Here is a 9,672-nt window from a genome sequence, read left to right on the forward strand (position 1 = left end):
TCCCTGGGGTTCGGCCGCCTGGACCCGGGATCGGCCCGGCCTCCAGGGATGAACTCGTCATTCGTGACAGATCAGTTGCCTTTGCTCCTGGAAAGAAAGCAGGAGGTTTCTGGGGGTCGGAACCATGCAGAGAGGTGGGTGGGCCCTCGTGATCCCTGCGTCATCGGCTCAGACGGTTTCACCCCTCTCTGGATGCCTTGCATTCTCGGGAGGCCCACGGGACAACCCTGACCCCCCAACACACACACACACCTTGTGCTGAGATGCCCCATCACAGACACTCGGGGGGGGGGGGGCTTCAGATCCGAGCCGGGCCCCGCAGCGAGCTTCTGCCCAAGGAGCAGACCGCCGAGAAAGGGTGGCTGGGGCCCCAGAGACTCTCCAGGCTACCCCCAAACCACCGACTCAGAACTCACTCGCTCTGTTATTCAACAGTGTCGGGCATCACAGGAGAAGTTGCCGATGGCCCGCCGCTTGGCCAGGCCCGGCCTGAATCCCTGCGAGATGATGAGGCGGGAACTGGTGGCTGGTCCTCGAGGGCCTCCTCCAACTCGATCCACACCGTGGTCAGGCTGTCCCAGCACCACCTCCCCACATCCTCCCAGCCGCCTGGTCCCGGGGGTCGACCCTGCACCTGGCCTCTGTCGGGTGTGCGAATTCACATCGGCACGCCTGTCCCCGACCTGCTTCGGGCCCTCGGCCTCTTGCACCTGATCTCACAACGGTTCTATTGCGACGGTCCTGAGGTTTAAAAACATTTATAAATAGCATAACAACATGTAGTTGAAACACTCATGAGCCCTCTGCCCAACGCAAGTGTTTCCTGCCCTCCCGGGCTTACCTGCCACTCACAACCTCTCAGGGTCGCCTGGCTGCCTCTTTTCAGCCTCCTTTGTCTTGATCAAGTGAGATTTTTCCCAACTACGCTGTGCACTTTGCAGCTTTCTGGCTCCCAGATGCAGAAACTTGAGCGCTCCCGTCTCCCTGCCTGGTACCTGTCTCCTTCTGCCCCCCAGCCGGCTCGGGCTCTGGGGACACCCCTCCCTCGGGCCAGTGCCACCGCTGCCCATGTCCGACGTCCCCTCTCGCGTATGCTTCAGTCCGTTCGCCCGCCGCTGGGCCACGTTGCAAACAATCCCGGGCCGCTTTCCCCGCGTCCGGAGACTGACCATCTCTCAACACGTGCTGTGAATTCGCTTTTTAAGGGGAATTGCTCCTTTTCAAGAAACATCTGAAAGGGGCATCTGGGTTGTGGGGTTGTGGACCACGTGTTATTCTCCTCCTCCTCCTTGCTGTTAATGAAGAAAGCCGAATCCATTTTGAACGCTTTAAAATGTTTCCAACATTTCACCATGAAGATGTTCAGCAGAGGCATTTCAAGGAGGCTCGCCTCTCAACTCGACGATCGTCCGTCATGCGGGGACGTTGTCCTACGCGTGGACAGGCGTGCCACGTGCGGGTGCTGTTCAAGATGCTACCATGGGGCCTCTCTGTTACAAGGAGGTCTGTCTTCGCCCTCCAGGGGCCCATCACGGGGACAAAGAGAGGACAGGCATATGCACCTGCTATGCACATAGCATTTGTGCTATTGGGTGTAGGTCAATTGTCAGCCCGCAAATGGTCTTCAGCCCTTCGAGGACACAACAAACCTGGGCCGGACCTCAGGGGAGGCTCTACAGAAGAGGTGAGGGCAGCACGGAGGGGGTACCAATTTGACCTGGGAGGGCAGATGAGACTCTGGTCGGAGGTGGCATTCCGAGGGTGGGCGTTGCTAAGCAGAGCCAGGATAAGGAGGCGGAAACTTCCAGGCTGGAGCAACGGAGGTGTGAAAGGGTGAGGGGCCAGGGCGCAGGCAGGAGAAGGATCCGGGAGGCTGAGTCAAGGTCAGAAGCAAAGGGTGATGAGCGCCTGGCTAAGGATTTTGCATCAGGTGCTCTCAAGTACGAATTGCCAGGGGTGGGGGCAGGTTCGTGTGAGGAGAGATCCCATGGGTGGCAGCGGCCTTGGTGGACAGGAAGGAGACGGGATGCTGGTGAGGCAGCCGTCATAACTCAGGGAAAATGCTAGAAGCAGGAGGGGTGGCGATAGGAGAGGGGGTCAGAAACACCCAAGAGACAGATTCCGAAGTTGACAGATGTGCTGACAGTCCCTTCGAGCTAAGGGGGCGGGGGAGGAGGATGGGCCACCCTGAGGCTTTGAGTTAGGGACTTCCGGGGAAGGGAGTGGGAGACAGCGAGCTCCGGTCTGAGTCTACAGAGTGTAGAGGACCAGGGCGCATTCCAGGAGGAAAGGTCCGGACCTGAAACCCAGAGAGGGGAGGGCATTTGAAATCATTAAAAACAGGATAGAAAGATGTTTAATGATACACGTTTAATGCCGTGGAAACAAGGAGCGACGAGCAGAGAACAAACAGTAACTAACGGTTATTCATCATGGAGGGAAATTTGCTTTATCCGTGTGCCAGTACTTGGTTAACTGGGCGTGTGGGTGGGACAGAGGCTTCTGGGTGGACACAGGTACAGGCTGGTGAAGAGCGGCCAACCGTCACTGCTGTGCTGGGGTCGGGGTGAGGGCGGAAGGGAAGGAGACACTGGAGGGAAACCACAGGGTGCTGCCTTGGGCGGTCTGCAGATAAACAGTCTTCTCCCCAAGCTTGCAGAGGGCTGGGACCACCGAGACTCGCTCATGCGAACCTCCATGGTTAGGCTCACGCACGCACACGCACGCACACGCGTGTGCGCGTGTGTACAAACAACGAGGCTGGGGAAGTGGCTGCTTTGAGAAGGTGTCTCTGTCTTACTCAATCCCAGCTGGCTTCCTGAAAGAGGGGGCGCCCTCCCCTCTGCCCCCTTGCTCTTCGGCCATTTTCTCCCAAACGCCTGCCCCTCTACCTCCGTTTATGCAGAAGCAAGGGTGCCCTGAGAAGCAAGAACCCCTAACCTTCCTCCGAGGCTAGGTCTGCATGGCCCCTCCTGCCTCCGGAAAAGCATCTTTTCAGCTCAAGGATTTCCACCCCCGCCCCCACAGCTCATTGGAGCCACAGTCCCGAGTAGGTTTCTGGTCTCAGTGAAGACGTCAGGGCTGGGGGCCAGGTGTCTGCTTTTGTGCACATCAAGGAGAGCAGCAGACCTTTCGGGAAGGTGGCTGGTTTTGTCCAGAAGAGTGTACATCTCTCTGGGATCTGTCTTCCATCCTTCGCTCTCCCATTAACCCGGTGGTGGTTGGGGGGGGGAGGAACCCTTCCCCCCCGACTTCTTTTTTTCTACGTTAGCCCCCTCTTCTGTATTGTTTTGTGTTTTTAAACCTCTGTGCCCGGCTCCCATGATGGGAAGTGCTGTTTATGTCCAGGGCCCCTTAAAAAGGCCGCTAACGGCTCCCTGGCTGCGGTCCTCTGCACTTGTTTCCTTGGCAACCGGAGGCAGGGAAAACAGAACCTGTCACATGGAAAATGTCAGTTACAGCAGATCTGGGGAGAGGAAAGGAGGGGCGGGGCGGAGGGAGGAGAGAGGGGGGGAGGAGTGGAGGGGGAGGGGAGGGAGAGCAGGCAGGGGACCCCGGGGCCTGCCGCCACCCCAGGCTGGCGCCCCCGCCCTGCCCAGCTGATCATCATATTGTTTCAGAGGTCATTCGGTGGCTTTGGGCACAGAGCAGTGCATCCTGGCAGCAAAGCCCCTCCAGCCGCTCGCTTGAAGCCCGGTCTGGGCAGGCGGACCAGGAGGTTCGGGGGAGAAAAAAGATGTCAAATCTCGGCCACCCAAAGACCCCAGCATCTGCTCCTTCCACCCTCCATAGTGATGCCCATCCTTGCTTTATGGCAATCGATCCATGCCTCTGCCAAGAAGAGGAAAGAGGTTCGGGCAGAGCGTTAATATTAATCAACACCGGCCTCTCTCCAAAGGACAGCGGGGAAGTAGAAACAAAAGAAGGAGGTTTGCTGAAACAGCCCAGAATATTACAGCGGGAGAAGCGATCAGTTAATGGGACTGGATGCCAATGAGGTGTGTGGGGGCTCCCGAGAGTAGAGAGGGCTGGAGAGAGTGTGCGTGCGTGCGTGTGTGTGTGTGTGTGTGGGAGGGTGTGGGTGGCGGGCATGCGCTGTCTGCAACCTTCTGCTGTTGTCCTCGGAAATTCCCGCAGCCTCCCCAATATTCTGATTTCCCGGGAGAAACTCGGCCAGCCTCCCGGGACCCGGAGGGAGTGGGGACGAGACAGGCTGCTTGCTTGTGCGTGCCTTGCCGGACCGGTTCTGTTCGTTCTGAGAAGAGTAAGCCTCCACACGAGGGATCCAGGAAGGGGCGAAGGAGGGTTGCCCCGTCTTGCACGGGGATGTCTGGGGGAGTCTCCGGGGAGGCTCTGTCTGCAACGCGGGACACTGGACGTACCGGGGACGTCCTGCTTCGAGGATCTCTCTCGCCCGGGGTTGCCTCTGGCTGAAGTCGCATTGCCTTCTGGCAGTACATCCTCGAGCCCCGGCTGAGTACAGGTTCCCCCTTTAGTGCCTGGTCGCCTGTAAGCATCCTTGCAGAACCAAGCAAACTTCCCGATATCAGACGAAACAAACAAAAAAACCAAAACAAGAAACAAAACGCAACCGCAGCAATGCGGCGATGGCAAAACCGGATGCAACTGACCCCCAGACTTCCAGGCTGTATTATTTGCTCCAAAGGTTCCAGCTTTAGGCAGCCGCAGGGGAGAAAAGGGGAAATCAATTATTTTCCCATGTTCTGTCACTGTAATCTCTCCCCCCAAGGTTCGCCGGGTGGGGACGCTGCTCCTTTCTTTCATCTTTTTCCAGGACTCGTCCAAGTGGCCATCCGGTCCACGTGGTCCCCGAAGGTCCAGGAGGAAGCTGGTCGGCCGGTGACTATGTCAATCACGGCTCCACGTGCCTGCCACCACACGCCTCGCTTAGAGACCCACATGGACCTTCCCGTCAGGCTGGGACAGACTTAAATTATGACACTTTTCATCTTGATTGACAGTAACCTTCCCCTGGAAGTTGGGGAACAGCCCAGCTACAATTACGTCTTGTACAATAAAATGAAGGAAATAATTTTATGATTCATTATTTTATGAATATGGTCTCTGGCAGTTGGCTAAGGAGATAATCTTCATTCCCACTGCTCCTGCGTTTTATTTTATTAAGAGTTAACTCTCGATTATCCACATGTGAGCCAAAGAGACGATTTTATTCCCACAGCTGTTAGGTCTTATTATTTTATTATTATTGGTTTGGGTTTGTCCCCGGGCTCCGTTCCGGGTGTGAAAAAGAATCACGGTTTCTCATTCTGAATTACATGCAGTAAATGCCACCTCTCCCTTCTTCTGGGGTGGGTGGCTATTTTTTTTTTTTATTGCGGTAAAAGACACATTACGCAAAATTACCATGTTGACGATTTAAATACCTTGCAGTGGTATTCAGTACGCTCATGATGTTGCGCCACCATCACCCCTGCCTAGGTCCCAAACGTTTTCACCCCCCGAAGAGGAAACCCCGCGATAAAGGGGTCCCCCTCCAGCCCCGGCAACCAGGAATCTGCCTTCTGTCTCCACAGATTTCTCCCACTCTAGACACTTCACGCAAATGGGATCGTACAACAGGGGCCGTTACTGCCCATAATGGAGCCAAGGTCCATTCATGTGGCCGCAGGGACCAGAACTCCGCTCTTCTCCGTGGCCGAAACAACACTCCAGTGTGTGGACTGGCCTCACTCTGCTTATCCATTCTTTCGTGGATGGACCTTTGGGGCGTTTCCATCTTTGGCCGTTGTCCGTGGTGCTGCTGTGAACACCCGTTCTCAATTCTTTTCAACTGGTTTCGCCAGCGGCCGTACCCCCTTTTCAGTCCCCGGCAGCAGGTGTGAGGGCTCCAGTTCTCCAGGATGTTTCTTCCAGCCGGCCTTCGTTGTGTCCATGGAAAAAACCAGTATTTTCAAGGTCAATCTCTCTCCATGTCCCTGGCCTTCGACCTTGGTGCTGTGATGTCATCCCTTGGCGCCACGAGGGGTGACGGAGCAGCGGGAGAGTCAGCAGGAATGCTGCTGTGCCCTCTGACCCGGGAGCTGCGTGTCGTGGGGAGCCCACAGAAGCAGGCCCACCGGGGACACCGCCGGGCAGGGGATCCTCATGGTGTGGGGGGGCGGGGGTGGTGCTGGGCTTTGGAGAAGGCTCTCCGTCTGCCATTAGCTGTGCGGCCTTGGGAAATAATTTCCTATTAAAATGGTGTAGCAGACCCTGTTGGTGCCCCACTCAGAGCCCCTTGACATTGACCTCTGCTCTTATGCCCGGACTCGCTGCCTGAGTCAGGATCCTTCTAGGTAGAGGCATAGGCCAGAAGTGCTGAGGACTGATGCCCCGGAAGCAGCCCTCCACCCAGGGTGTGCAGGGAGTTGGTGGATAACCTCTCGGGCTCCAGGACGGGTCTCTCTGTCTCCTGGAACTTGCTGCTGGAGCTCTGTTCGCCCTCGGTGACAATCGTGACAATCGTATGCATGAGGTATTTCCATAGGCTCCCTCCGGTCCTCGCTCCCCACTGCTACCCTCTGCCCTCCCCTCTTGATTAAGTGACTTGCTGCCCTTTCCTGGCCTCGGAGCCCCCTCCCTGGAGATCCAGCCACAATGTGTGGGTTCTGTCTTTCTGTCTCCATAGATTTTCACCTCCTGAACGGGCTCGGTCCCGCAGTGGACACCAGCAGGTCCTTGTGGTTGTGAACACGGACAGAAGAAGTTTGCAATCATCAGTCTGTTTTGGGGGGCTGTCTCCCCACAGGGAGAAGCGAAGTGGGAGCAAATATGGAGGCAGCTTCATTTTAGCACGCTGTTCTTATCCTGTTAACGGGGGTCAGCAAGGCGCGTGAGGCAAAATCCCAGGTGTTTATCTCGTGGGGACAGCACCCAGGTTCCGCCGCTGTGGTTTGGGTCCCTCTCCGAAATGCTTTTTTTTTTTTTTTTTCCGAGGCTGAGTCGCAGATGAGCAGACTTCCCCTTTGAGTATTTCCCCCTCAGGTGGGGCGGGGAGGGCCGGTGGGTGCGATAATGCTGGTCTAGAAGCAAAAAATTGGCTTTAGATAATCCACAAAGTGGATAATCCGCCGTGGAAAATTGAGAGGTGGCCATGGTTATTTATCCCTACCCTGATAGGGACCATCTCGAGGGAGAGGGTGGGAGGAAACCTGATGAGGGAGAGAACCAGGACCTGGAAGAGAGAAGGGGCGGGGGGTGCTCAGTGCAGCAGGGTCCTCAGCAACCTCTTCTGGAATGGGCAGCTGCCAGCTGGAGCTGACGGCTGGGAGGGCCACGCGTTCTCGGCCCCTCTCACAATCCACCCTTCCTTCGGGAGGTGCGATCCACTGTCACATGTCATGAGCCGCGTCCTCAGAGCCTCACACCCTAAAGATCAAATCTTCTTTAACAGGGCTTCCAGAACTTACCCTCTTAGCAGGCTCCCCTGACCCCAGGTTTTGCCAGATTTTCTTCCCGCGAGAACTCAGTTTACCCAGGACCAGAGCAACACAATGGAAGCAGAGAAACCAGTGGTTTTCTCTGGACCCGGTTCTCGGTACTGGCTTCTTGGGGGGTGGGGCTCTCCAAGAGGACGGGGGCGGGGTATGAGTTGGCATCTTTCCCAGGGAGACAGAGAAACAGGTGCTCCTGGTGCTCTGGCTGACCTCCGCCCTGGGGCTGCCACCTGCTCCGCCCACCGGCCCGTCATCTCTCAGCCCTGCCGGCCCCCACCCCTCACCATTGCCCCCTGGCCAGCAGGCAAGGCGTGCGGTGTGTGTTTGGAGGAGGAGAGAAATCGCGTGTAGGGTCGGGTCAGGAAGTGCGTGGAGGGACTCTAAAATGTGTCGACTCTTGCCCGTTCTGAGAGCTCCCGCTTCGGATGCCTCTTAAAACCCGGGAATCCAGGCTCCTGCCCGCTGACCCTCCGGAGGGTCCAAGGCCGCACCCGTCCTGGCTGTTCGCAGCTGGCCTCTCCTGGGCCAGAGTGCCCGTGCTGGTGCCTGGCCGGCCACCGGTCTGCTCCAGCAGGCTGGGGCTATGACGTTCCGGACTGCGGGGCTGAATTTTTCTCCGCACTTGCCCTGAGTTCTTTGTAATAATAGCTGCTCCTGGGCCATCACCTTCTCCATCAGAGAGACCCATCAAATGAACCAGCCGAGCCCATAAATTATAGCACAAACCATTCCAAACAATAAAGGCATTTTACTTACTGAACCATTAAATTTACATACTTAAATTAGACCCAACCAGACGTCGCACGGGGATGTCTTGGGGCCAGGCAAACAGTGAGTTTCGGGAAGTGCGATCCGGCGGTCCCCACCCCGCACATGAAATTAATGAGGTGCTTCAACTCAATCATCATTAAAATCACATCTTTATTTAGGTACTTAGCTGGGTTTGACCTGCTGCTGTGGGCAGCCCCAGAGTCACCCCTGTGCCCTGGGCCGCCTGACCGCCAGCCAGAGGTCAGCAGGCGGCCGGTGGGTGGCTGCGAGGCGGTTCGAGCCCGGGACGCATCATTGGTGGACGTGGTTTCTGCCTCCGGGTTTTATTGGAGGCTTGACTCTGCTTTTCTCTTGTTTGGAAACCAGAGCCAACCTCTAGGAGACGCCCCCAAGGTGGTCTCCTTTGACCCCCACGTTGAATCTGACATCAAGTCTGACCAATTACATCTTGGGAAAAAAAATTTTTTTTACATTTATTTATTTTTTGAGAGACAGAGAGAGACAGAGTACAAGTGGGGGAAGGGCAGAGAGAGAAGGAGACACAGAATCCGAAGCAGGCTCCTGGCTCCGAGCTGTCAGCACAGAGCCCGACGCGGGGCTCAAACCCACAAACAGTGAGATCATGACCTGAGCTGAAGTCGGACGCTCAACCGACTGAGCCACCCAGGCAACCCCCCACCCCGACCCTTTTTATTTTATTTTTTTACATCAATTACATCTTTTAAATATTTCTTGGACCTTTGCCTCTTCTCTATTCCTAATTCCTAACTCCAGTGTCCGAGTTCAGGCACCTACATTGTCCCTTTGGTGTTAATTCAACTCCAAGCGCCTGCCACCAGAACAGTTCATGGAAAATTCTAAATCTGGCCTCCTCTGCCCCAGCTCGGAGCCCCTCAGTGCTGCCTCGTTGCCTCCAGGGGAAAGGTGGATCCCTGGGTGTGGCGTTCAAGGTCCCCCTGCCCCTGCGTCCCAACCCCCATCTCTTCCAGCTTTGTCTCCTGTCACTCCCTGCCTTGACCGTTCTAGTCCACTGAAGCCAAACTTCCCGGGGTCCCCCAGCCACCCTGCTCGTACTCCCCACAGTTAACTTTGCCACATTCCTCCGAGATGGGCTCCCAGAACGCCCTGGCCCAGAATGTCCTTCCCGCCCCTACCTTCCTGTGCGCTAGTAATTGGTCTTTTCAAAGATCCTCGGGTGGGGCTAAATACCCCCAGGTAGCTCATGGGCCTCCCGTCACGCACCCCCGTGTTTGCAATGACCAGTTAACATGCCCTGCTGGGGCAGGGGCGGGGGGGGGGGGGAGGGTGGGCATCTCCGTGTCTGAACCCTCAGCGCGCAGAAAGTCTGGCAATTGGGGACGCTCCAAAAAGCCTGCCAGGCAAATCCCTCGGAGAGAGCGGACAGCAGGCCCCCCACCACGGGCAAGCCCAGCAGCCCTCGGCC

This window comes from Lynx rufus, unplaced genomic scaffold, assembly GCF_022079265.1.
Source record: "Lynx rufus isolate CCGP_SWC_20201006 ecotype Redwood Valley unplaced genomic scaffold, mLynRuf1.p SCAF_18, whole genome shotgun sequence".
NCBI lineage: Eukaryota > Metazoa > Chordata > Mammalia > Carnivora > Felidae > Lynx > Lynx rufus.